Source organism: Oryctolagus cuniculus, chromosome 15 (assembly GCF_964237555.1).
Source record: "Oryctolagus cuniculus chromosome 15, mOryCun1.1, whole genome shotgun sequence".
Classification (NCBI taxonomy): domain Eukaryota; kingdom Metazoa; phylum Chordata; class Mammalia; order Lagomorpha; family Leporidae; genus Oryctolagus; species Oryctolagus cuniculus.
The window spans coordinates 18,111,220-18,138,752 of record NC_091446.1 but is presented as its reverse complement, the minus strand read 5'-3'; the positions used below and the strand labels follow the sequence as shown (position 1 = coordinate 18,138,752).

The window sequence follows — 27,533 nt, the reverse complement described above, 5'->3', positions numbered from 1 at the left end:
AAGGAGAAGATGAAAATTAAGTAAAATTTATTTTACTGCTGATATATTTAACATTCCCAGATAAAGAAGTTTCCAGAAACAAAGAAGAAAGAAGGGTCCAGCAGAACGGGGTTGGGGACAGGAGGTGGAAGAGCATGAGAAGAGGACCCCCCAGTGGGAGACTCCTGGCAGTGGGCAAGGCCAAGGGACAACCACAGACCTGGAAGCCATGTTAAACGATTGGCATTGTCTGCATGGATGGGTTGTCACTTTTCTTCATTACAAATATCCTAATCCTGAGTTAGGGACACTTTCAGGAAGCTTTCCAACAGGGTTTGTGGCACCTTTGGGTACACATGAGGAGAACAGAAAGGGTAGCCAGAGGAGACGAACCTGCCTTGAGATCAAGAACTGTGCCCTGACAACAGCACACTGGACAGAGAAGCGAGAAGGAGAACGGAAGCCCCCAGGTGCTCCAAAAAACGTCCAGGCTGCAAACGGACAACCACTGGATGTGGGACTGGGAGCCTTTTTCTGCTTGCTTCTAAATATTAAATGAGAGGATGACCCCTAAGTCCTCAGGACTTGGATTCCTAGACAGAGAATATTTGAATTATTTATGTAACCCACATACCAAACGTAGCTGCTTGCCCCTCAACAACCGAGTTGAACTCCATTTGAACTCCATTTCCTTAGCATGAGGGTCCACACTGTAGCACCACCTGTTTTCTGCGAGTCCTCAACCTCAGTTCCCCATGGGCCCTCCATCCATCCCTGTTCCTGTGCCAGCAGCAGCTTCTCCATTCTACTCCCCAGAGATACCAGAAAGCTATCCCCTAGAGCTAAGCACCTCTGACCCTAGTAACATTACTACATCAGCATCTGCCACATTCCCCCACTCCTTACCCAGGGTGCTGGCCACAGAAGCTCTTCTCTGCCACCTCGGCCATGGGACAGAGGCCAACCCCCTGCTCCTCCCAGGGGACCAGGCTCCCAAGCCTTATGACCCACCCTACCCACCCACTTATACCTCAATGATGCAGATTGCAGATTTGTAAGTTTTTCATTTGCAGAGTAGCTCAGAAGTCCATTCAGTTTTAAGCAAACAAAGACTTCTGGTGCACTCTCTATGAAGGTTTATAGTTTTGGTTGCTCCTCTTCCAGTCCAGCTCTCTGCTGTGGCCCAGGAAGGCAGTGGAGGGTGGTCCAGGTACTTGGACCCCTGCACCCACATGGGAGACCAGGAGGAAGTACCTGGCTCCTGGCTTCGTATCCGTGCAGTGTGCCGGCCGTAGCGACCATTTGGGGAGTGAACCAATGGAAGGAAGACCTTTCTCTCTGTCTCTCTCTCTCACTAACTCCGCCTGTAAAAAAAAGTATAGTTTTATTTGAACTTTGCTCATTTTCTCCTATTTTTAGCTTGATACAGAAGTTAGATCAGGCCAGTAGAAAGTGCTAATAAGAACTGGAGTGATAAGTGTTCCAAAACTGTTCTACCAAGGGGTGGGTGTTTGATACAGCAGTCAAGATGCTGCTTGGGACACCTGCATCCCCTATCAGAGTGCCTGGGTTTGAGCCCAGCTCCACTCCCAGTTCCAACTTTGACACACACATGGGGCACCCAGATGCAGATCTGTCTTCCGCTTAGCCCAGCCCTGGTTGTTGCGGGCATTTTAGAAATTTATAGATAAAAGATCTGTCTGTCCTTTTCTTTTTCTTTCCCACTCTCTCTCAACCTTTCAAATAAAATCCAATACAATCCCATCAAGGTGGCATGTACCAATGCCATCTCACTAGTCTAAGTGATCAATTTCAGTTCATAATTGATCACACTGATAGGTCTAAATGTCAAAGGGATCACACAAACAAGACTAGTGTCTGCTAATACTAACTGATAGAATCAAAAAGGAGAGAACGATCCAACATGGAAAGCGAGATACACAGCAGACTCCTAGAATGGCAGATGTCCTAAATAGCACTCTGGCCTAAGAATCAGCCCTTAAGGCATTCGCATCTGGCTGAAGAGCCCATGAGAGTATTTTAGGCATGGAAAGCCAAGACACTCTGGGGGCGGGGGGGGGGGGGGGAGGGAAGACCACCTAAATGAAAGATCTCTGCGAGTGAGATCCCAGTGGAAAGAACGGGGCCATCAAAGAAGGAGGTACCTTTCTCTGAAGGGAGGAGAGAACTTCCACTTTGACTATGATGACCCTGTCGGAATAAGATCGAAGTCGGGGAACCCAAAAGGCTTCCACAGCCTTGGCAACTCATGACTAGAGCCTAGGGAGATTACTGACGCCATAAACAAGAGTGTCAAATTGTTAAGTCAACAACAGGAGTCACTGTGTGCTTACTTCTCATGTGGGATCTGTCCTTAATGTGTTGTCCAATGTGAAGTAATGCTATAACTAGTACTGAAACAGTATTTTACACTGTGTTTCTTGTGTGGGTGCAAACTGATGAAATCTTTACTTGATATATACTAAATCTTCTGTATATAAAGATAATTGAAAATGAATCTTGATGTGAATGGAATGGGAAAGGGAATGGGAGGGGTGCGAGTGGGAGGGAAATTATGGGGGGCGGGGGAAGCCATTGTAATCCATTGACTGTACTTTGGAAATTTATATTTACTAAATAAAAAAAGATTAAAAAAAAGAAATTTTAGAAGTCTAAAACAATCTTTTTTTAAAAAAGTGCTCATCCAAGCCCATTTGGGATTTCCTAGGGGTATGTCTATCTGCCTCTTCCCCTCCCTCCCTCCCTCCCTCTCTCTCTCTCTCTCTCTCTCTCACACACACACACACACACACACACACCAGCAATAGCAGCAGCCACTGCTGCCGACTGGATTAGTCCCACAACCCACCCCTGATGGAATCAAGGATGGCCAGGGCTGTTGGAATGACTCCACTGACCAACACCACCAGCCCCAGTGCCCAGTGATGTGCTCAGCAGAGCTGAGATCCAGGACAAAGGAAAGACAGTGAGAGCAGAGAAAGCCAGGGGAATATTCCCATGTCTGCTTCTGAGGCTCAAGGTCAACGTTGTCCCCTATATTCTGAATTACTACATGCTTGGTCAGCCCTTGGCACGCTATATTCCGAAGGGTTAGCCATTGCCTATCAAGAAAGAAAGGCTTGAAGGGAACTCAGGTCTTCTTCCCAGTTTTATCTCAAGCTAACAATCAATTGTCTGCCCGCACCTCTTCCTGGCCATGTGGCCTTGGGCAAGTCTTGTTTTCTGAGTGTGTTTTATCACCTACAAAAACCAGGCTCTAGGGGGAGATAACTGAAGCTCACCTCTGCTTTAACATCCTGGAGCCATGAATTCAGTGTCATAATTGCAAACTGCAGCTTCTCTGCCTCCCCGTTAGAAAAGGTGCCTTTTGCCAGCACCGTGGCTCACTAGGCTAATCCTCCGCCTTCCGGCGCCAGCACACCGGGTTCTAGTCCCGGTCAGGGCGCCGGATTCTGTCCCGGTTGCCCCTCTTCCGGCCCCTCTCTGCTGTGGCCAGGGGGTGCAGTGGAGGATGGCCCAAGTGCTTGGGCCCTGCACCCCATGGGAGACCAGGAGAAGCACCTGGCTCCTGCCATCGGATCAGTGCGGTGCGCCAGCCATGGCGGCCATTGGAGGGTGAACCAACGGCAAAAGGAAGACCTTTCTCTCTGTCTCTCTCTCTCACTGTCCACTCTGCCTGTCAAAAAAAAAAAAAAAAAAAAAAAAAAAGAAAAAGAAAAAGAAAAAGTGCCTTTCCTGTGATTCAGATCACTTACTAACTTGTCCAGAAAGCCCTCATCAAAAGGAGGTATTAAATTTAGTCTCATCCAATGTTCCCAGCACATGCACATACAAATGCATGCATGCCCACATACATGCACCCGTGCACACCCCTTCTCTTGGAACTTGGTGTTATATGTAAACTATGTTTACCTTTGAAATTATTAAGGTCTATCTTCTTCAGATAGGAAGGGTCTTCAAAAAAAGTTCATGGAAAATACATACCACAAAAAAACTACAAGGATTTCAAAACTACTTTGCAACAAAATAAACTTATCTTTTAATTTCATTTTTCCACCAACTTTTTACAGCACCCCTTACGTGAACTGCCTCGACTTCTGAACTAACCGCTGGCACCTCCATAGCGCTTCTCCAGGTGCCAGGCAGGCACTGCCCTAAGCGTTTTTCAGGTATTAACTCAGTGATATTCATGATAGCCCTGTGAGGGAGGCATCTCCCAAAAGATACCGTGACCACAGGTTTGGTGGACAAATATGATCAACGGAGATACCCTGACTCTCTTTTATCTCCTGTATATTTGTTTTGCCTGCTGGATGCATTGAAGCCTTTTTTTCTTGTTGGAAAATGGAAGGGGAGGTGGGTTGGGGAGGGGGCTGCATTCTTACAATCTGCTGCTTCCCATCCTGCCACCTGCCACTGCCCCCGCCACTGGCGCTCCATGCAGAATAGCATCAGGCTGCCATGCCTCTTTGCAAGTGATTGCAGAAGCACCTTCCTTGGACTCCATTTGTTCTCTAGATACAAACAATTCCCATGCAAAGGATGAGACCAGGTCTCAGGTGGTTGCGAACAAAAAGCTGGACCCTGACGGGCAGTCTGGAAAAGACAGAGTGCACCTGCACCGCTGAGATCAGATGCAAAGGTCGGAAGAGACAAAAGTAATAAAACTGTCATTTAAAGTCTCCACTTACTTCCCTAGCAATGGCTCTTTCCACCTCTTTTCTTTGTAATGTTATTAAATATTTTATCTGTTTCCACTGCCTTGAATCCTTTTCATTTTATCTATTATATCCTTCAGACTTCCCACAGGGAAGAAGGGTATCCTCCTTGTTTTTCTTAGGATGAATAAACCCTTCTCACCTACATGATTCATTCTCATCATTGTTAAAAGCATTTCTAAGTGCCTAGTCATTTGCAATCAGGTTAAGACAATTCTAGGACCCAGAAAGCTGTCACCCACAGCCTTCTGGTGTTTACAGATACAATTGTGTGTGTGTGTTTTCCAATCAATTTGTCAGGATGATACAATCATTCTCAGTGCAGAGCAAAAGTAGAAGATACCTCCTATAGGAGGCTTTTTGCAAACTTTCCTCTCATTTTCCCAAGAAGACATCTCCATTGCACACACCCTGTTAGACCAAGCATTTTATGGCAAATGTTTATTGGCACATCGGCCTCTTCTCTAGCTAGAATTTTTAGTAGCAAGGATTATTTAAAAGATACAATTTTGTGTCCCCCAGGTTCTAACAAAGCTCTTGACACCTAGAAGTTACTCAATAAATGCCTTTTGAATGAGTGAACGAATTAATGTCTACTTTCATGTAATTCCAGAAAGGTGCCTCTTTAATAAAACTGTCTGAACAGATTCCACTGTTCTAGCTCATATTAATGTGTCCAGAGTTGGGGAATTTTATTTTTCTTCTTAGATAATGTGTTTGAGGGCAGTGTCTTCATTTTTCAGGATTGTCAATGGTTTCTTTGGCACAGTACTTGTGCTGCTGATGGATGAAGTCATCAGCTGCCTGCATAACACAGTGTCAGAAATGGCAAAAGGCTGAACTTTGGCCAAAGCATCCTCCTTGCCCATTTGAATCCACATAAACACCAAAATACCTCTCCAGGCTGGAATTAGCATCACAAGAATTTCGACTCTAAGAGTTCAGAGGGTCACAGTTATGAGTATATGAATGGTAAGACTGGGTTAAATAAGTATATAGGTTTGTAGACACTTAGCAGTGAACCAACTTACACCAGGGAAGAACCAAGAGCTTGTGTGGTGTACAACAGCAACAGGGACCAGGGCACCTGTCCCTAAGGTGATCATGACCCGCAGCATTTGATCAGATAATACTTCTCAAATGACACAATGCCCATTCTCTGTGTCTAAGGCTCCCTGCCTGCATCGGTAAGTTCTGTCATTGTCCTGTTCTTCATTACTCATAATCCCCACTTCAAATAACCTCTGCTGAATTGACTTTAAAGACAGAGTCTTCTCTTTCTTCTGCCACTTGTAATGAACAAGAATCCTTTACTCTGTGTGTTATCAAGGGAAGTTTCTGGGCGTGGCATCCCCCAGGTGAGGCAGAGTTCCTGGAAATGATGCTCAGTGGAGTTCCCGTCTGAGCTCACAAGACGTAAAAATCCAGGACACCAAAGCAAGAGCACTTGCCTTCCTGTCCCACCTTCCACCCCATCCCCTCTCTCTCTTCTCTATGTCTGTGGTTGCTCAGGCTTCTCCTCCTTATTTCCCAGGGTCCCTTTACTTTCAGAGTTCAAAACCACATCTGCCTGCCACACAAGCACACAGCTACCTCCCCTTCAGATAAACTGGAAGTCACGCGACGAGCCCTGCCAGAACCAGCCAGCCTCCTCTGGACTGTGCACAGAACCGTCCTGCGTTGGAAGAAACCATTTTAACCAGATGCAAACGCTGAATCTGAAGATCAGCCTGATTTCACATCTCAAAAAGCAGCCTTTCTCTTGTCAGATATGAGTGACAGTTATTAGAAGCCGAAACGCTCAACTCAAGGCCTTTCTCTGCTTGACTCAGACTCAGCTGGGTCAGGTTCTTTTATGTTATGGGTTGTATTTCCTCCCTCGGGATTCCCACCACATTTAGTAAGACCCTCCACAGTAAGTGAACAAACTGTATTCACTGTATCAGGCACATAAGACACCCCTTATACTTTAAATGAGTGGACACATTATTTTCAAAATGTCAGATAAGGCAGTTTGAATCCTACTTTGCAGATGAAGAGGCCTGTCAAAGTTCTACAGTCCTCCAGGGTACAAACTTTTGAATTCAGGGTTTGCACCTCCAACATCAGAATTCCTCCCGTGGCTACATGTGAGAGATGAGGTTCAAGACTTTCAATCACGATCGTGACTTACTCCCTGCTGCTAACATGATCTCTCATTTCTAACAGATGACACAGTAAGAAACTAGGAAGTCAGTGCTGATGCACCCTCATGCTCTTACTCCCCAGAATCCACTTATTTATCAAGTGCCTATAAAGGGCCAGGTATTGCTCCAGGCCTTGGAATTCAGTAGAGAAAAATATTCCCACCCTTAATGGAGTTTCCATTCTAGGGAGCAAGGAGGGAACCAGTCCCTCTCTTTGGTGGACCTGGAACAGGAGAAAAATCTTTAATGTCAGGAGTAAATACACGCCTGTAATAATTTTACTTATTTAATATGCACTAGCTTATAAAACAACTTCTATGCTGTTGTAAGCACTTCACAGATAATAGTTCATTCAGTTAGCCTAACAACACTGTCAGGCAGATGTTGTTCTCCTCATTTAAGAAAGGAGCAAACTGAGATACAGAGACATGAAGTAACTTGCCTCCGAAGGCACAGCTCTAAGGGACAAGGCAGGCTTCTAACCCAGATGGTCTGGCTCTGGAAGCCACGCTCTCACCATTTTGCCAGGTTGCCTTCATGGATTTGAGGTTGACCAGAAAGCTTTCTGCATAGCAAGAGAGTGGCATCTTTGCCAACCAACACTGTGAGTATCCCCATAATCTGGGCATCTAGGCTGCTTTGTTATCACTTGATGGCATGGGAAGCCTCAGACATGGATCACATTGCATAGTGTTGCCCAAGCCTAGCGCCAACAATTCATCTCACCTAGACCTGCTACATGTCGGGTGCTATACTACGGACTCTCCATGGAAACTCAAGTTTAATGCTCACAGCCAGCATCCTGTGAAGCAGGCTAGCACTATCCCTATTGGAAGTTGGGAAGATGGAGATTTAGAGAGCTGGGAAGGAAGATGACAGTTGCCCACCCAGCGCATGTCCAGATGTCTTTCTCTTCCTCTTCTCTAAGAATATTTATTCTCTATGTCTCCTTTGCAATATGGATGATCTGTGAGCAGACTGCAGATGAAGAAGCAAGTGAGGGTGAAACTTCCCAGTCATGAAATAAAGGAAATGTGTTTTTCTTCCTCTGTCCTTCTACCTGTGACTGAAATGCAAAAATGGTGGCTGACTTCTTTGCTCATGCAGACAATGTCGGAGTTGACAGAGGAACAAGAGAGAGGCAGCCTGTTCTCCATTGATGTTAAGTGCCCAAAGCAGCCCCAGGCTCCTCAACTAGTCTGTTGCAACATCTGCTTTAAGATACTGTCCTTGGGACCTCTGATGCCAATAGCCTGGACAGTGTTTCCAAAACCATATCCCTGGTCACTCAGTTACAAGCAATATGGTGCTAGGAATTAGACTTGGGAAGTCTCATATTTACAATGACCCAGAAACCTTCCTGTCCCTTACTAGTACATCACAATGCAATGCCAGGGGCAAATTTACAGTCATGGCATGACTTGTATCTTGGAGGGTCAGAGCACAACGATTATATGATGCAATATACTTCCTTTCTAACTCATTCAGTGCCCCCTTCCACCCTTGCTGATCTCATGCCCTGCTGTTCCAACACATTGTGCTAGCAAGGGCAATGTTCTTTAAGCCAAGCTGTATGAGCTAAAACACCAGCACCTATGAAGGGTTAACAGCTTCTAGGAGGCTTGATTTCCAACACTACCATCACAACAAAACCTTTCTGCATGAACCTGAATGTCCCAAGCTTTTGGAGAGACATTTCACAATGATCACGGACTTCGCAGGTTTTTTTGAGTTTGGAAAATTTCTTCTCAGTAACGTGTAAGCAATACTGAATACAAATATAGAAGCTATGTTCCCACTGCAAAATATTATATAAACATTAGCTTCAAATTAAAAGACAACAGAGCGGATAAATGAATGATAAAAATTCTTGTGCTTAGACATAAAGAGAGCAAAGGGACACCGTGGCTAGGGCACAGAGAGCCCACTAGAATGATAGCCAGCTTGAGAGTGTTGATTAATATCAGCTAAACATTGTCCAATATATTAAATTAAAATTAACCTCTATGTTATGAAGTTTAAACCAAAAGGAAAACTTTATGCAGAGTTTTATGTTTGTACATATTAAAGTAACTTTATAATAAAAATAATTGAGTCGGCACTGGAAAGCATCAAGAAGTCTCCTATTTCGGGTGAACAATATAATGCAGCAACTGTGACCTGTAAATTCCTGAGGCAGGTTTAAGCCACTCTCAATGTCGCCTAGGAATTGTCACGTCATACGCCCTTTCCTTGGCCTTAGAACATCAATATCCTACCCTCTGAGATAACAGGCAGATATATATCTGCCTTATTGTTAAATCAAAGAATTAAAGTCATGGCTGTTGTCTTTCCCAGATTTTCTCACTCCAAGTAATTTGTCATGAGAATCAATATTTTGCTTCATCCTTTTCATCCCAGTATAAAATTGTTTCCTCTGATAATTAGCATGTGGAACATAAAGGAAATTAACCGATGACTCTAAAACATCCACTCATCACATTAAATCAATCTTCCTACCAGAAGCAGGCCATTGCCGTTACTTTGGGACTCATTTTGGCTGGTGCTCAGTTACTAAGCTTGAATGGATTAAGCCAATTAAACAGATTCAAGGACACAATCCTACTGAGCCTACAATCTATGGTAATCAAATTTGAGTCACAGATTGGGTTTCTTGGCCTGGTACGAATAAGAAAGAAGGTGGAGCAAGCACTAAAAATGACAGAGAAGAGGGTGGAACCTCAGATGAATCTGAAGGTGAATTTGTCTCTCGTATGTACACAGAAGGCGATCCCTTGAAATCTAACAACCCAACTTTGTAGATGCTCTCCAGCCCAGAGACACTCAACCCTTACCATTCCATACCCACCCAGTCCCTCTCAGTATCCCTACTTCATTTCAAGGGAGCCTCCATCAGGCTGACATTACCATGAGGTCTGACGCCAGGCACCCCAGCCCACCTCGCCAGTCCCAACAAGAGCCCATGCAGTTCACCCTCACCATCCTCCCCAAGCCCCCATTTCCCTCATCCTCCACTGAATTATGCATCCTGTGCAGGACTGGACTCAGTGTGGTCCATCACTTCATACCAGCACAATAGGTGATCCTTAAGTTGGATGAGTTAAAGTGGGAGCCGCCCACCTGAGAACCTGCTGCTGCAAGTGCCACCTAATGGCAGAACTGGGAACTGTCTTCCAGGTCTTTCCCGCTGGTGTAGTGGTTGTAATTCATAGAAACACTGCTTCAAACCGTTTTAAATCTGACAGTTATGTTTCAACTATGCTAGGCACGTATTGAATAGTTTCATAGGCTATCTCAGAATCTAGCAGCCCTTTATAATATTCATTCTATGGAGAAACACATTCCAAAAAATGATCAGGTACACGTGTTAGATTTCTAGAACTATCACAACAAAGTACCACAAACTGGGCGGCTTAGAAAAATAGAAACTTATTCACTCACTGTACTGAAAGCCAGAATTCTGAAGTCGAGTGTCAGCATGCCCTCTCCCTCTGAAGACCGTGGGGAAGACTCCTCCCCTGCTTCTTCCAGTAGGCCTTGTCTTGTGGCAGCAAAACTCCCGAGTCTGTCTCCACCTTCACAGGGCCCTCCTCCCTGTATTCCTGTGTCCAAATACAGTACAAAGACAACAGTCAGTGGATCCAGGGCCCATCCTACCCCAGCATGATGTCATCTTTACTTGATTACATCAGCAAAGACACTTTCCCAATAGAGTCACAGTGATGGGTGCTTGAATGATATGGGGGTAGGGGCACCTTTGAACCCACTATAGCATAATTATACCAAACTTCTAGTTTAGCTCCACTGTGTATTAAAGTAAATGCTGTGGGCTAGCCTGGGAAACTAACCACTGTTTATACTATTGAAACTTAGAGCACATTTTATCCTTAATGTAAACTTACTACTAGATGTTTTAAATATGACATGTCAAATAATTCAGGATGAAAACAGGGATAATCTACAGAGCATCACGCCTAACAGTAAAAAATTGAGAAAACCCAAATACCCAACACCGTAGGGCTGGTAATGTTATAATTATACAGAATACTATGCAGAATATTGTGCAACCAATGAAATAATGTGATAAAATGTATCCGATATTAAAAAAGATTATGATGTACTTAAAAACTATATGCATATATGTAAATATAACTATTTAAAGATTTTAAAACATATATATATATATACAAGTAAATATACATATGCATGGAGTTCAGATTTTTTTGCACCAAAATAAATACTTTCATTTATTCGTGTATTTATTTGAGAGGCAGAGTGACAGACAGAGCTCTCATTCACTGGCTCACTCCCCAGATGTCTGCAGTAGCTAGGGCTGGGGCAGGCTGAAACCCGAAGCCGGGAACTCAGTTTAGGTCTCCCAGGTGAGTGACAGGAACCCAATCACTTCACTTGAGCTAGCACCAGCTGCTTCCCAAGGTGCATACGAGCAAGAAGTGAGAGTCAGGAGTAGAGCCAGGACTCCCACCCAGGCACTCAGGGCATGTGGTTAGCTCACCTTCGAGGCAAGATGTCACTCCTCAACTCACTTTAGAATTTCATTTTCGGGGCTATGGCTGTGGCACAGCTGGTTAACGCCCTGGCCTGAAGCGACGGCATCCCATATGGGCGCTGGTTCGAGACCCAGCTGTTCCACTTCTGATCCAGCTCTCTGCTATGGCCTGGGGAAGCAGAAGAAGGCCCAAGTCCTTGGGCCCCCACACCTGCGTGAGAGACTGGGAGGAGGCTCGAGGCTCCTGGCTCCTAGCTCCCAGCTCCCAGCTCCTGATCAGCACAGCTCCGGCCATTGCAGCCCTCTGGGGAGAGAGCCAGTGGATGGAGGACCTCTCTCTCTCTCTGCCTCTCCTTCTCTCTGTGTAACTCTGACTTGCAAATAAATATTTTTTAAAAAATATTTCATTTTCTGCAGACATTTTGAAGTGCCTTCAGACAGTTTTTTACGTGTGTATATATATATACACACACACACACACTTATACATGTGTATATATACATGTATACATATATGTGTCTATAAAAAGGAATCTTCAGTCCATGGAAATCTTCAAAAAGGTCAACAGAAAAAAATCTATGCATGAATTTCAAATTTTGCATCAAAATAAATTTTATTTATTTTCCATGAACTTTTTGAAATACATCTCTCTCTCTCTCTTTCTCTCTATCTCACACACATACACACACACACACACTGCCCTTACTACATTTCTAGTATAGACAATACAAAATTTGCAAGCCAGTTTCAATAGATTTTCTGTGAGGTTTTATACAAATATGCACACACAGAGAGAGAATTTTCTTATTGTCAAAATAATACATATTCATTACAAAGAAAAAGAGAATATTTAAAATTTTAAGTGCCATGACTCTCCCTCTCCAGAGCCAATAGCTGTAAGCATTGTGGCATATATTTATGTAAGTGTATATATACATATATATGCACAAAGAATGAGAAAATGACCTTGAACAACACAGCCCAATACCAGACACATGTGGGTTCATCCACCAATACAGGAAGCCATAGAATTAGCATGCACTCTCCCCAGAGAGTCAATTGTACTCAAGAACCTGGGAATGGGGGATATTAAGTCATTCAGCAAAAAGTACAGTGCTTATCTTGAAGCAAATATGTTAATAAAAAGTAGAAGTCACTCCTAAGGGAATGAAGTCATTCAGTAACAATGAAAAATTTGAAAATCACTACCTAATGTCTTCATGTGGGTGGAATAATTAGCAGTATTTTAAATTTTCTCCTTTGGCTTGTGTTTGCCAATTTTTTTCCTCTAGAAATGAGCCTGTAGTGAATTTATAGAGAATAATAAAATCAGTCTATCGGGAAAGTTAAATTTGGAAAAGACATTGCTGTGCAGCGGGGTGAACCACTGCTGGGGACACCCACGTCCCACACGCAAGTGCCTGGTTTGAGTCCTGGCTGCTCCTCTTGTGATCCAGCTCCCTGATAACTTCGCTCACTGCTCACTTCTCATTTTCTCTCTCTCCCCCCTCTCCTCTCTCTCTCCCTCCAACTCTGCCTTTCAAATGAACAAATAAATCCTCAATAAAATGAAATTTGCACCAAAATATTATCCTTTAATTCGATTTTTCCGAGAAATTTTCAAGTACCATTGCATAGCCTAATCGCAACTGTATTTTGGCTCAGAGCAGTTGTTCAGACCCCTGACGAGGGAGACATTTTATTGAGTGTGTCCTGTGTGCTCCGTTTCCTTCTCATCTAATTCTCTCTACAACCCTGGGCACCCTGGTTCCATTTCAGATGGGGAAGTTGAAGCTCAGAGAGGTTAAGGAACTTGTCCAGTGCTGCACAGGGACAGGATTCACATCCGGGCACATGTGCCTCCAGAGCTGGGTCTCTCTGCCACCACCACATGGTGAGTCTTTCCAAAGACCATTTCCCCTCTTCTCCCTCTCTCCCCATCTCTCGCCCTCTCCTTCTTTCCTGTTCATTGTGTCTGCCCTCGATTTCTTCCCGAGATGCTCCGTACTAACATTTTCCAGGCAAGGGTGGTCATTAGCCAAGACTTCCTACACCAGTGAAATGACAAGGCAACTTCTACCCGGTGGCTTTGTTTTCCATTGATTTAGGACAGGACCAACATAACAAGTCACCATCAACAGGACACACCCCGCTGACCTCAGCAGTACAACCCAAACAGTCATCTGACTGGGGGACAGGGCAAGGGGTGTCTTTTGCATTTAACAATGACAAATTAACTTGCTTTTTAGCTTCCAAATCCCATTCTATTTCAGTTCCTTTTTTTTTTCTTTGCCTCCTTCCATCTCAAGAATTGGCCTTCTGCCCATCTAATTGCTTTTTAAAAAACCTTCATTTCTTGGGGCTGCCCTGTGACTGTCCACTGAAGATAGTAACCACTAATAGCCCTCTTCAGGCATGGGAGATCTGCTATTTAAAATGAACTTCTGGTCAGATAGGGTCCTTAGCACATTATGACTAATCTGCAGCCGATGAAATAGCAAAGACAGTGATAGTCTCATTTCCAAACGCCATTAATAGGATTCATAGCTAGAGTCCATAATATTCGCAGTTCTTCTCTGCAGGCTGAGCAAATAAAATTCTAAATGGTGCTGAGGGCAGGAGCAGCTTGCTGGGAATAGGAGCTCCTCTGCAGGCAGCCCCCGGAACCTGTCACATGGTGTCTCACTTCGTAATGTATTTCACAAGGCACTAGTTCATGGTATGAGGAAAAGCCCATAGGATGTTTACTTTTCCTTGCAGGAAAAATAATGCTAACCTCTTTTTCTAACTTGATGCATTGTGGGAATAACAGAAAAATCAATAACAAGCCCAAGAAATATCTCTTGTTTAAACAGAAACCAAGAGGTCTGATCTACCTCTTATTTTTTAATCAGAAATAAAAAACTGCCAAGGAGGAGGGTAGGCAGAAAGGAGGGGGCCTGTAATCAACCCATGTTCCAAGATGAAGAAAGCAAATGCAAGGGGATCAAGGGCAAGGGTCCATGCTGGTACTGGCTCCACCCCCTAAATCATCTGTGGCCAGCATGCACTCCCTTCCAGAGACGTTGGGGTGCTGACAACACCACAGGTGGCCCCAGATGCCCAATGCCTCCCAAGCCAGCTATTTTTAGGAATTCTGGAAATTGACTGACATCACATTGTTGGGTGGCTTGAAATCAATCATGGTGGGAGCACTCATGCCACAGAAAGTGGTGGAAAGTGCACCAAGTCAGGAACCCATTGTCCCATGCCACTGCCTGGAGAGCTTGTTGTTAAACATTGGCCAGCACAGCACTGGGAGTTTCTCAGTCCCCCTATGGGCTTCTCTGGGGAGATGTGCAGGCCTGCAGAGTGCTGCCAGTGCTGACATTTACCGGATGCTGTTTCAACACGTGGACTCCATCTGAACGCTTCCTGGTGGGGTTGAGAGAAAGCAGACCCACAAAGCAGAATCCTTCTGGAAGCCAGTTTTTCTGCATCCTCAACTCCTCCTCCTCACTCTGCCATTAAACACAGAGTGTGGCTCTCAACAGAGACAGGATGTCTTGAGGTTCTGAGACATCACCGTCAGCCATGGAGCCTCTCTCCTGGACCCTGTGCCACAGAGGCCCAGTTTTCCACCACGTCCCTGTCTTCTCTGCCCCTGGTCTGCTCTGGCTACCTCTCCTGGTATCTCAGTTTCACCCTTGACAGCCCTGCAGAGCAGCCCCAACCATGTTCACCAGTGTGTACCCAATACTTAGCACAGTGCTGAATATATAGTAGGTACAGTAAGTACTGAATGGGTGAATGGATGGTTAGATGGATTCAATAGGCAAATCTCTGCTAATCTACTCATTGCTGGCATTAGAGAAGCTTGGCTAGGAAAACCAATTTAAGAAACTCAGGACAAGACATCAAGAAATCTGGGTTATAGGCAGGCCTGGCAATGAACTTGTTCGTACAAGCCCCTTAAGTTAGTTGGCATCCATCTCTCTACCTGGGAAATACCACTTGGATTCTAACATTTTCACACCGGCTCTCCCACTTAATGACAGACAGATCTAGGCCAACCGGTGACGCTTTCTGAACCTCAATTTCCCTATATTTAAATGAGGCTAACAAAACCAATGTCTTTTTAAACTTTCATCATGGAGATTAAAATATGAGTGTTCAGACATCAAATGGGTGCTCTATAAATTATTTGTAGCATCCGCCTTCTCTTTTCTAGGCTGGACAGCTCCTGTTTCCACTAGGCCCAGTCAGATGTCCCTCTATGTATAGGAACAGGACAGGTGCTTGCTTCCAAATGTTTCCCCAGGGTGGGGGGAGAGGGGGAGGGCTTAGGACAGGCTGACATGGGGATCCATTTTTCTCATTCCACTTCAGATAAACCTGCGCCAGTGAAAGCAACAAAGATCTTCCTGTAAACTTGAAGATGAATCAAACTCAGTGTTAAACTCCAGATCCTGACCCGACAGCCCCTCTTGTATCAATTAGGATGCTTTCATTTGTAAGTAACACAAAACTCAATTCCATATTGCAGAAATGATAAAGGGATGTTATCTCCCATACTAGGTGTATAGCACGGGCCACCACAGAGCTGGCTAATTTAGCAGGTAGCACACACCATCTCCAAGACCCACAGTCCTTGCCTCTTTCTATAGCATATTCTTCTGGAGCTAACTTCACTCCTGGATCCTGGACTGCTGCTGCAGCCCCGTGCATTCCATGTAGATATAGTATCAAGTAGAATGACAAGGACTACTTCTTCTCTGATCCTATCTCTTTTCAAGAGCAATGAAATTTTTTAAAATTCTCTCAGAAAAATTCCCCTTTTTTTCAGAACGCAATCACAACGTCCATCCTCAAAGGAAATAAGTATTGAGATAATGGGACTATTATGGGCTTAGACCAGTTCAGATTTATCCAGGTCGCTTGGTGAGGATGGGACAATACTGGAACTCTGCGCATAAGATAAATGGGAACAGCAGGTGTTACACAGAGACCAGCGTTGTGGCATAGCTGGTAAAAGCAGCCAGCTGGTTCACATCCCTGCTGCTCCACTTCTGATCCAGCTCCCAGCTGATGGTCTGGGGAAGCAGCAGAGAATGTCCCAGGTACCAGGGCCCCTGTATCCATGGGGGAGAACTGGGAATAAACTCCTGGCTCTGGCCTGGCCCAGTTCCAGCTGTTGCAGTCATCTAAGGAGTGAACCAGCAGATGGAAGATCTGTCTCTCCAACTCTTTCAAATAAATATTTTTTAAAAAATAGGTAGGCAATAGTACCAGCTGATGACACCCCCTATTCCAGATCCACCCCCACAACACACACACATGTGCATGTACACACATGTACAATTGCAGCAAGGAAGATCCAAACCATGACACAGGCTGAGCAGACAGCCTTTTGCTACAAACAAAAGTAGAGTGGAAGTGGCATTTGTCAAGCCTTCAGTGTGTGCTGACCAGTGTGCTAAAGCAATTTGCAAACCTAATTTTCATCATAACTTTGAGATGAGCTATCTTTTTAAGATTTATCTATTAATTCCGAAGGCAGAGTGACATGGAGAGAGAAGACAAGACACAGAAAGCAAACCTTTTATCTGCTGGCTGGCTTACTCCCCAGATGCCCACTATAGCCAGGTCTGAGCCCCCTGAAGCCAGGAGCCCAGAACTCCATCCTGGTCTCCCATGTGGGTAACAGGGACACAGGTAATTGAGCCATCTTCCAATTCTTTACAAGGTGCATTAGCAGGAAGCTGGAACAGAAGCAAAGCAGCTGGGACTCAGATCAGCACTCTGATATGGGATGCTGGTGTTGCAAACAGATTAAACTGCTGCATCACAACATCAGCCCTGAGTTTTTTGTTTAAGTTTTTATTATTATTTATTTGACAGATAGAGTTATAGACAGTGAGAGACAGAGAGAAAGGTCTTCCTTACGTTGGTTCACTCCCCAAATGGCTGCTACGGCCAGTGCTGCACTGATCCGAAGCCAGGAACCAGGTGCTTCTTCCTGGTCTCCCTTGTGGGTACAGGGGCCCAAGCACTTGGGCCATCCTCCACTGCCCTCCCGGGCCACAGCAGAGAGCTGGACTGGAAGAGGAGCAACCGGGACTAGAACCCGGCGCCCATATGGGATGCTGGCACTGCAGGTGCAGGATTAACCAAGTGAGCCACAATGCCGGCCCCAAGTTTTGTTGTTTTGTTTGTTTTTAATTTATTTGAGAGGCAAAGTTACAGAGACAGAGACAAAGAAAAATCTTCCACCCACTGATTCACTTCCCGAATGGCCATAACAGCCAGAGCTGAGCCAATCCAAAGCCAGGAACCAGGAGCTTCTGGGTCTTCTACATGAATGCAGGAGTCCAAGCCCTTGAGTCATCTTCTATGGCTTTTCCAGGCCATAAGCAGAGAGCTGATTGAGAAGAGTAGCAGCCAGGGCACGAACCAGTGCCCACACAGGATGCTGGCCCTGCAGGCAGAGGCTTAGCATATTCCACCACAGCGCTGGCCCCCCAAGTTAGGTTTTCCTACCTGTTTAGTGAATGAGGAAGTTGAGTCACAAGCAGCCAAAACAGGCAGCTAGTGAGGGCTGAACTGGATCATATCTCACATTTGGTTGGCTCCAAAAGCCTTCTCTCCACCACCCGGGGTATCTTATGTCTAAGCAATAGAAATGAGCAAATTTTCCCAGGACTAAATACTCTAGCAAGGGCGATGCTCAGCCTTCAGTCTCACTCAGAATCCCACCCACAAGTTGAGCTATTTTTACAGTAAAGAATAAAGAGCTTTAAGAGCCACATCCTGCTTCTGCACTTTCTTCTCTGGTTACAATTTCAGAGTTTTATTTTATCCATGCCGTTTTTAATATATTCTTCTGTCTTGCTAATGATAGGAAACTTGCTGCTGCATGGTTTCATAAAACATTATCTCATTATCTCCTTTTGCCTCTCCCTGTAAAGTACTTTGTAGCATTGAAAGTGGTGTATGAAAAAAATTAATTGCATTAAATTAATGGAGAGTGTCATGACTGTTCAGTTATAACTCAGGCTCATTTGTAGGGAGACTGTGTATGCATCAAGCTTTGTCCCCTTGCTTTGCCATTTTCCCTCCCACATGCGCCCACCAAATTCCCTAGGCATGAAGGAATAATTCTAAATTGCCTGCTTTCAAGAATTATTGTTGCCACCAACAACCTGGAAAATCCCAAGTGCACAACATGATTTTCTATGACTGATGACCAAATTGCAGAGCCAATCCAGTTATCTCCACCATCTTCAGAAGAGATACAAATGCTACAGCTGAATATATCATGCTGTAATTCCCAGCAATCTGTAAGATGGATCCACCTCTCCCAGCCCCTCAGTATACACAACAAAACAGTTTCTATAGTTGTGTTAACCACTCCAGCTGTCTTCTAACCTTGCGGTTTCAAAGCCTACTCATTCCTCATGGTCTTTCTCAAGTGCCACTTTTTACAGGTTTCCTCCACTGATTTGAGCTCACAGAGCTCTGCTATCTCTGAGGTCAGTTACACACTGGCTCTCCAAATATTAACTGGGCAACGAGATATGCACACTGTGGTATAGGCACTGGAGATATCATTGAGGAAAAAGAGTAGCTGGTCTTTCCCTTTCTGGAACATTCTGGATCTGTACCACACTGTTCACAACCCAACCATTGGCTACCCTGACCCAAAAAAAAAAAAAAAAAAAAAAAAAAAAACAGACTCTCCTGGGAAAGAAGCTGCCTCTCCCTGAGTTTAACACAGTCTGAAACTTACAATATCCATCATGTTAAAACACACATACACACACACACACACACACACACACACAATTTGAAAGGTAGAGCAACAAAGAGAGGGGGAGAGACAGAGAACTTCCAACTACTGGTTCACTCCCCAAATGGCTACAATAGCCAGGTCTGGGACAGGCCAAAGACAGCAGCCAGGAATTACATTCATGTGTCCCATGTTGGTGGCAAGTGCCCAAGTAACTGGACAATCTTCTATTGTTATCCCAAGTGCATTAGCAGACAGTTGAATCAGAAGAAGCCAGAACTTGAACTGGTGATTCCCCCAGTATGGAATGCCAGCATTGTAAGTTGCAACTTAACAATGCCAACTCTTCCATCTAGTTTTAACTTATGAATGAAAGCAACTCCTATTACAATGCATAATACCTCTCTGAGGCTGCCCAAGACAGCTGCATTCCATTTTGGACATTGTCCAGGTGATCTCCCATTCAGCTACCTCTTCAATGTTCCTGAGTGCTTCAGTTTTGCTTTGACTTCATATTTCAACGCCAACTCAAGTCAAATACCTAGAGCACCTGCCACACCTTAGATGTTGTGGTTAGTGTTCTCTCTAGACAATGTCTAGTTCTTACCAAAATACAAGGATGGTGAGGTTTCCCAATTTTAGAGAAGAAGGAGGTGAGACTTACCAATGAAGAAACTTACCCCCAGGTCAGCTGGCTCACAGAGAGCAGACCAGGACTTGAACCCACACCTGTGGGACTGGCATTCTATTATTCCACACAATCTCTACCTCTATCTAGTTCTTCATATGCAAAATGCAAAAAGTAGTGCCCACTGCTACCTTCTCATGAGGTGGTTATGGTTTCAAATGAGATCTTTAAAATGTAAGGAATGCTGATAACTCATCTCTCCAGCCATCTGGAGTTTAAGTGATAGATACTTATCTCTGAATAAGTTAAATGGATATCAATGGATAGTTTTGTTAACCATCATCTGATAACGAGAACCCCCCCAGGCATCGCAGAATATTTGGGTCCAAGACAAAAATGGGAGCTTTGTCCTAATATCCTGTCCCAAATCTAGAACAGATATCTGCCTCTTGTAGAACTCTAAGAACAGGTTGAGTATACATTGAAGACCAGATCACCTTGCCTCTAAAAACCAGATCTCCATAGAATGATAACCCAAGAGAACTGGAGATGTGACTCTGCACACTGTAGGGAAAATATGGTCTAACACATATCAAACTCTCTACAAACTGGGTATTCATCTTCACTTCGGGAAAGTAAGTCGGGGTGGGGAGGCTGCCCTTCAACATTTTCCCATTACTTGCTGGGAAGCAGAGGCCCCTCCAATAGAATCATGAGTAGAGAAAATTGTAATTCCCCATAATAAAGATTTTTGTGGATGACAAAGATGGCAATTTCCACACAGTTGTCACTTTTCATTTCACTTTCTAATTTTTGTTCCTACAGCTTTTTTTTTTTTTTTTTTTTTTTTTTTTTTTTTTTTTTTTTTGGACAGGCAGAGTGGACAGTGAGAGAGAGAGAGAGACAGACAGACAGACAGAGAGAAAGGTCTTCCTTTGCTGTTGGTTCACCCTCCAATGGCTGCTGCGGCCAGTGCGCTGTGGCCGGCGCACTGCGCTGATCCAAAGCCAGGAACCAGGTGCTTCTCCTGGTCTCCCATGGGGTGCAGGGCCCAAGCACTTGGGCCATCCTCCACTGCACTCCCGGGCCATAGCAGAGAGCTGGCCTGGAAGAGGGGCAACCGGGACAGAATCCAGCGCCCCGACCGGGACCAGAACCCGGTGTGCCAGTGCTGCAGGCGGAGGATTAGCCTAGTGAGCCTCAGCGCCAGCTCTTTGCTGTGTCATTAAAAATTAGCTATTTTTAAACTTGAATTTCCTATCAAACAGACATCCCTCATGGGAAAAAAATCACTTTTTAAAATTGCCTTGAATACTCTAATACCATGTCTACTGCATGGTAGGCATGACATGAATGTTTTCTCAATAAACAAACAGATTCAATTGGTATATAACATCAAGACTTGAAGAAATGGATAGTTTTCCAATTACAAAGTATATTCATATTTATGTATTAGCTTTCATTTTTGTCTTCTGTTTACCTAACAATTTGAACTAGATTTTCATAGCAGTTTTATTAAATTGTTTTATAATTCCCCATCAAAGCAATGGGTTGTTTCAAAAAATCAGGTTTATAAATTTACTATTTAATTATGCCTCTATTCAAAAAAGTAAAACCATTTAAAACAGCATACAATATAGAAAAATAAAAATTACTAAAAATCAGAAATAGGAGGCAAAGCTGCCTATACATCCTTATTTTTCTTAAAATGTCCCCTTGAGGAGTGCTCATATATATACCTTAGTGTCACAAGATGATGATAAGCCACCAATAACTTGCCACAATAAGCCCAGACAACGCTGACAGAGGCTGGTAGTTACTGAGGTGACACGCTTCAGCCTCGGTTGCTATTAGCAAGTCTAGCAGACTTTCTGGGGATTCTCTGAAGACACCAGAGATGCACTTCAAAAATGAATTGACTTTGGGCCTGAAAACATTAGGAAAAAATGAGAGCCGAAAGTCAAGTCTGAACTGGGTCAATAAAGCACTGTCCCCTTGAAGAAACCTCCTTTCCTGCAGAGGCACTCCCTGCTCCGGATGTCCAGGGAAGAACCATTCTCTTGTCAACAGTGGACTAAAAGCATCTGTGTTCTTTTACTTAAAGGCCCAGAATTGGAACTCACGATAATGCTACAGAGATCATACCCCAGAGGGCAATCACATTGAGAAATCCAGAAGCAAAAAAAAAAAAAAAAAAAAAGCCAGAAGAGGCATTTGACTCGTAAGCCCATGTCTGTGTGTGTGTGTCTGTGTGTGTGTGTGTGTGTGTACATACACCCAGGTGTCTGGTGTCTCCCTCAGATTTCTTTCACAGTAAATGAAGCATGAGGCAAAAAGAATCAAATCGAAATGAACTATTTCTGGGATATTTGCTATAACTTTCCAAGGGTTAACTGAGGACAATGTATTATTGGGGCTCACTTATATCAGAATGTGGGGAAAATAAGGGAGGGCAATCCAATTACAGTGAGGACAGTGACATCAGTGTGCTTAGGATGTCCTAATTTGTGAACTGCCTTTTGAAACAATTAGGAGCATCTTCCTGTTCAAGTGAGCAGGGAAAAGGGATTCTATATTTTATCTTCTGTTCACCAAAGAATCTGCCTTATCCAACCACAATACCTCCTTACGACAATCAGGCAGCCTCTAAAGAAGAGGTCCATTCAACTAATTGGATCAGTGGCCTTAACCAAAATAAATGATTCAGGCACTGCAATGCCAACTATCCTGGGTTTCAGCCTAGGTCCCCTACTTACTAATGTTACAGCTCTTGTCACGTCATTTTCATGTCTTAGAATTTCAGATTTCTCATCTTTTACATCAGTAAAACATATCTATCGACCTGATCAAATGTGTGGTAGTGACAGGAGCTCTTTTGCTCCCAAGGGACATTTGGCAAATTCTGAAGACATTTTTGATTGTGACACGTGGTAGAAAGAGGCCACAGATTCTGCTAAACAATGCACAGAACAGCACCCAAACACAAAGAATTATCCAGCCCAAAACCTGAATATGTTTCATGACTGAAAAACCCTGATGTCTGTCAAGGGCTAAAAAGTACATTTTGTATGTCAGAAACACTTTAAGCTGCAAGTAACGGAAGCAAATTAAAGTTTGTTGTTTTTTTTTTTTTAATCACATAAAAAGTTCGAGTACAGGCCAACCAAGATCCATGCAGCTGTTCGGCAGAGTCAAAGACTCTGTCTACTTCTATGTTCTTGCTTCACTATCTAAGCAGTTGGCTCCTTCCCATGTGTTTGCAAAATGGCTATTACATTTCATTGCATCCACGTTCAATGCAGGAATAGGAATAAGGGAGTTGATGGAAGAATCTATGCCTCTACTGGGAAATCAGTAAGAACAATCAGCCTATGCCTCATTGGCTTTAATCAAATCACATGACCACCCATAGGTGCAAGGGAGTCTGAGTACAATTTTTAGCTGGATACATTGCCTACTTGAACAAAACCTATCTTGGGTAGGCAACCAATAATGTCTAGCACAGAAACTGTAAATTCAAGATAAAGATAATGAAATCTAGTCAGGAATATTTAGATTCATATCACTACTGCCACCATTTTCTAGCCATGTGAGTCAATTTCCATCCCCTAGTTGTCTCATTCAAAAAATAGGACAAAAATACACACGCAAATGGAGTGTTTAGGATATCCAATGAGATAAAGCATGTAAAGTACTTTCATTCATTGAGTGTTGACCATTTGATAAATGTATATATCATCTTTACTGTTAACACTTAAACACAGTGATTGGCTAACTCCGAGACACTAAATCATTGTCTCATTTCCAATCCCTTCTATACACTGTCCTATAGCAACTAGCCTTGTCCTTCTACTGAATTATGGAGATCCATCAGGAAGGTCATAAAAATTTGAGGTGGTAGGCAATACTTCCATTGCTTATTCACAAAAGTCAATACAAAAGGGATATCATCATTACAGAGATCAAGGCTGGTATTGGTACATGCCCAATTTGACAGTTTGATCTGTTGAATGCTTTTTTTCCTATATTTACAAAAACATCAGTGCAGGATTATTAGAGATATATCACCTCATTTATTAACAAAGAGAGGCATCTTCATGCTTTGTTATCATGTAAACTCTATCCTTTTCCAAATTACTATTAAGAGCATTTGGATTACTGAACATTTATAATACATTTGGAACTATTCTTAAACTGTAAGTAATTATCAAGAATTTCACAAAGCAAACCTCTAGAGTCATCATTGTGAGCCTGCAAGCATCAGAAGACTCAAAAGGGAGGCAACATCCACTCTTTCAAAAAGCACCCTGAAAAAAAAGCCTTCCAAAATACAACATCCTCTCAGAAGAGCCTGCCATGGTTCCCAAGTCCCATGAGATCAGGCAAGAGCTCCTCTGACTTCACATACTCTGGTTATAACCCATCCACTATGAAAGCTCACAGGAGCTGGACCCAACTAACCAGAGCTCTGATTGCTCTTGTTCTTTTCTGTTCTTGTGATTATGTCTTGCATTAAGGGGTGTAACCTGTTTATTAACACACCCTGACACACACACACCCCAACGTCACTTTCTGTTACCCAACATCCAGCATGTTTGCCCATCTCTCAAATCTCTACTTCCTCCCCTGCACAGCTGTATGAATTCCTGCCTCTATGTCTTTACTTCTCCAACTGCCCCTGCCTTGAATGCCTTTCCTTGGAACTCTCAGTTCTACAGTTTATCAAGACCCAGCAGAAGGACCACTTGCCTTTACAGTTAACCCCCATTATCCCATTTCCCTCCTGTTAATCGCTTTCTGCTCTGACCTCTCATAGCACTAGTAGCTGCAGTAAATGATTTAGCACTTGATTAGTTTCCATCTTAAAGGGCTGTCTAATTGTTTCAGCACACATGTTCTGTCTGCAACTGAATTGCCAAGGCTTCAAGAGCCGAGCCCAGATAGTCTACATCTTTGCTTTGTCCCAGGAGGAGGAATGTGGTCTGCTTTGTAGGCACTCAAATATTGCTTCCCCAGGGATCACCTGAGAAAGCCAATCAACAAATCTTGTGCACCTGCTGGAAACCAGGCACGATTTCCTGACCGTTTCAGCTTCCTTGTTTACATAAAAGCATCACAGGTGAAAATCTAAATGAGCCCGAGATTAGGAAGACTTAGCTAATATTAATAGTCATGAATATTTAGCAGGGGTTGCTCATTAACTGGGTTTAGTGAGGTCTCCCTTACAGTCATGGAGTTCTAATAACTGTTGGCATTTAATTGTGCTCATCCAGTAGTAACTGAGCTGCAGGGGCTCGTGAGCTGAGAAGTACAATCTGTATAGAATTGCAGTTTTAAAAATCAAGCCTCACACAATTCTTAGGTTCTTCCAAGGTAATTTAGAGGCTGCCTGGGGGAGAGACTAGCAGGTGGTGAGCTGATCCCCACTGCAGCCCAAACCAGGCAGCCCTCTTCTGACAGCTTTATACATAGAGCTTTGCTCGAGAAAAAGCTTCTGTTACTCAAGATTTTTAAAAGAAAACCACCTGAAATCAGAAGATATTTTCCAGGCCCATTATCTCAGGGAAACTAGCCTCACTGTGTGATTTTGCTGATGCTCATTCTTCACCACTTCAAATATGAGGATGGCGTACAGCAAAGATGCTGGCTTACTGTGAGGACTCAGTAGCGTGCACAGAGTAGGCACTTGAACACGGTACATGGAAGTTGAACACATCATTGTCTATGGACGTGAGCTGAGACTCTGGTCTGGGAATGTAGACCACAGCTAACAAGAGCCTCTGTAAATCTGCCTCACTGTCTTCAGGCCCCCCAACAACATTGCCAACCTCCAATTTCCCTGAAATCCTGCCATTGGGTCACCAGCTTATATTCGCACGGTGTTCTTTTTCCTTCACTGTTTCTCAACAGAGATTCATTTGTGTGCAATTATTTGTATGATGTCCATCTCTCTCTTGATTGTAATCCCATGCCTGTTTTATTCAGAGCTGGATTTCAGCATCCAATATAGTCTAAATTATCCCTGGAAATGTCTGGTTGGATAAATGAGTAAATAGTTCAAGTCAGAACATCTCCAGGCTGGGCACTGGGAACAAAGGAGGAGGAAGTAAGATTCTTTGACATTAAGAGACTCTGAGTCCTGAGAATGACACAGATGAACACAGATGTTATTGCTAGCATCTGTTTCATCCAGAAGAATAAAATTAGATTTCTATGTAAACCTATTACTGCCGCAAACCTAAGAGCTGGACTAATTTTCCAGGTTTGGAGAATGCATTAGGAACAGTCTAATATGAAACACCTGTATATGAGATTCATTCTGAATTTCACTGCTGAAACTGAGATGCAGGAAAAGGACCATTCATTCATCCATCCATCCATCCATCCATCCATCTATCCATCCATCTATCTATGCCATAGGTATTAAATTGCTGTGGAAAAACAAAGACCTTAATAAAGGTTGCATGGCCAGATACCCCAAGTTGCAGATGTGATCTGTGGTTGAGCTGCTTCTCACAAGGGTGACTCTGAATGCTAAATCATGTTGAGCTCTATCAGGATTTGGTGATTTAATAATGGTTAACGCTTCAAGTTAGGCCACTTCTTTCTGAAGTAGCTACCACAATTCTTACATTCAGGGCACCCCTGTTTAATTCTCACAACACTCTTCCAGGATGGCAATGTACCCTGCACCAAAGGGTTGTAATTAGCTCCCAGATGCTGATTTATGCCCCAAGTGACGACTCAGGAACAAGTCCTACTGGGACTGAGTGTGGTATGAAGCCTATGCTCTCAGCACTCCCCTCAGTCTTGCTTCCAGATGAGGAACAGACTAGAACTTGAGACCTCACAACCTTGCCCCAGACAAGCTGCAGGCACCAAGGCATCCCCATGAGCTCTAGGGCTGGAAGACTTCAGTGTTGAGAGCTGGAACCAGCTCCTTTCAGTAGCACATGTGAGGCAAGATTGACACAAGCAAAAGTGCCCCTCTGGGGACAGAACATCAGTGGTCAATCCATACAAGTCTAGGAGGAGTCCAGTCATTTTCTACAATAAGTAGCAAACAGGCTTCATCCAGAGATAAAGGTTTCCAGGGAGGGGATGGAAGCAGCTCTGTAAAGCTAGACCTGCTTGCTTTCTCTCCGTATATCCCCTCCCTGCCCCTCCCGAAGGAGTCACCTTCCCAGCCTGAGCACTCAGCATGCCCTTGTTTCTCCTTCTAAATCTCACCATTTTGTACTTGCCAAAAAAAAAAAAAAAAAAATCTCCACACAACCATGACCCAAAAAAGAATTAGCTTAAGAGGGGCAGCTATCATAGCCAGAATATAAATTAAGTATAAAACCAGGGCTACAAAAGAGGCTAGCTTGAGGAGTGAGGATGGCTGGTTAGTGATGCCCAACTTTTTCAACCTCTTCTAGCAAGTTCCTTCTGATCTTTCCTTGACTGATGCATTCCTCGTTCTATGGAGATGCAGAGAGGACACCTGCCTGCCTCTCGAGGTGATTTGCTTACATTTTGTATTTAAAAGCTATTTTTGTGCTTACATATTCACAATTCTTTCACTAGCAAACCAGAAACATTTCTGCACATTCAAGCTTCTTCATGTGTCAGTGACTTGCAGACAAAACAGAATCCGGAAGTGCATTCTTTACCCCACCTCTAAGCCTCGCTTCCTTTTTCATGATGCCCTTGATCCCACGCTTCAGCTTCCTGGAAAGTC

The 27,533-nt window shown here is 43.8% G+C and overlaps 1 long non-coding RNA gene across 3 annotated transcripts in view; it reads right to left on the bottom strand.

The window, feature by feature from the left end:
* Nucleotides 1-27,533, bottom strand: part of LOC127484245 (uncharacterized) — a 104,166-nt gene that overhangs the window by 38,160 nt on the left and 38,473 nt on the right. For 2 of the 3 annotated variants that reach the window (XR_011382264.1, XR_011382265.1), the window contains exon 2: nt 10,346-10,506. This is a non-coding gene — a long non-coding RNA (uncharacterized lncRNA). Of the gene's footprint in view, nt 1-1,024; nt 1,344-10,345; nt 10,507-27,533 lie in introns of those variants that run through there. The other variant, XR_011382266.1, reaches the window with a different exon arrangement.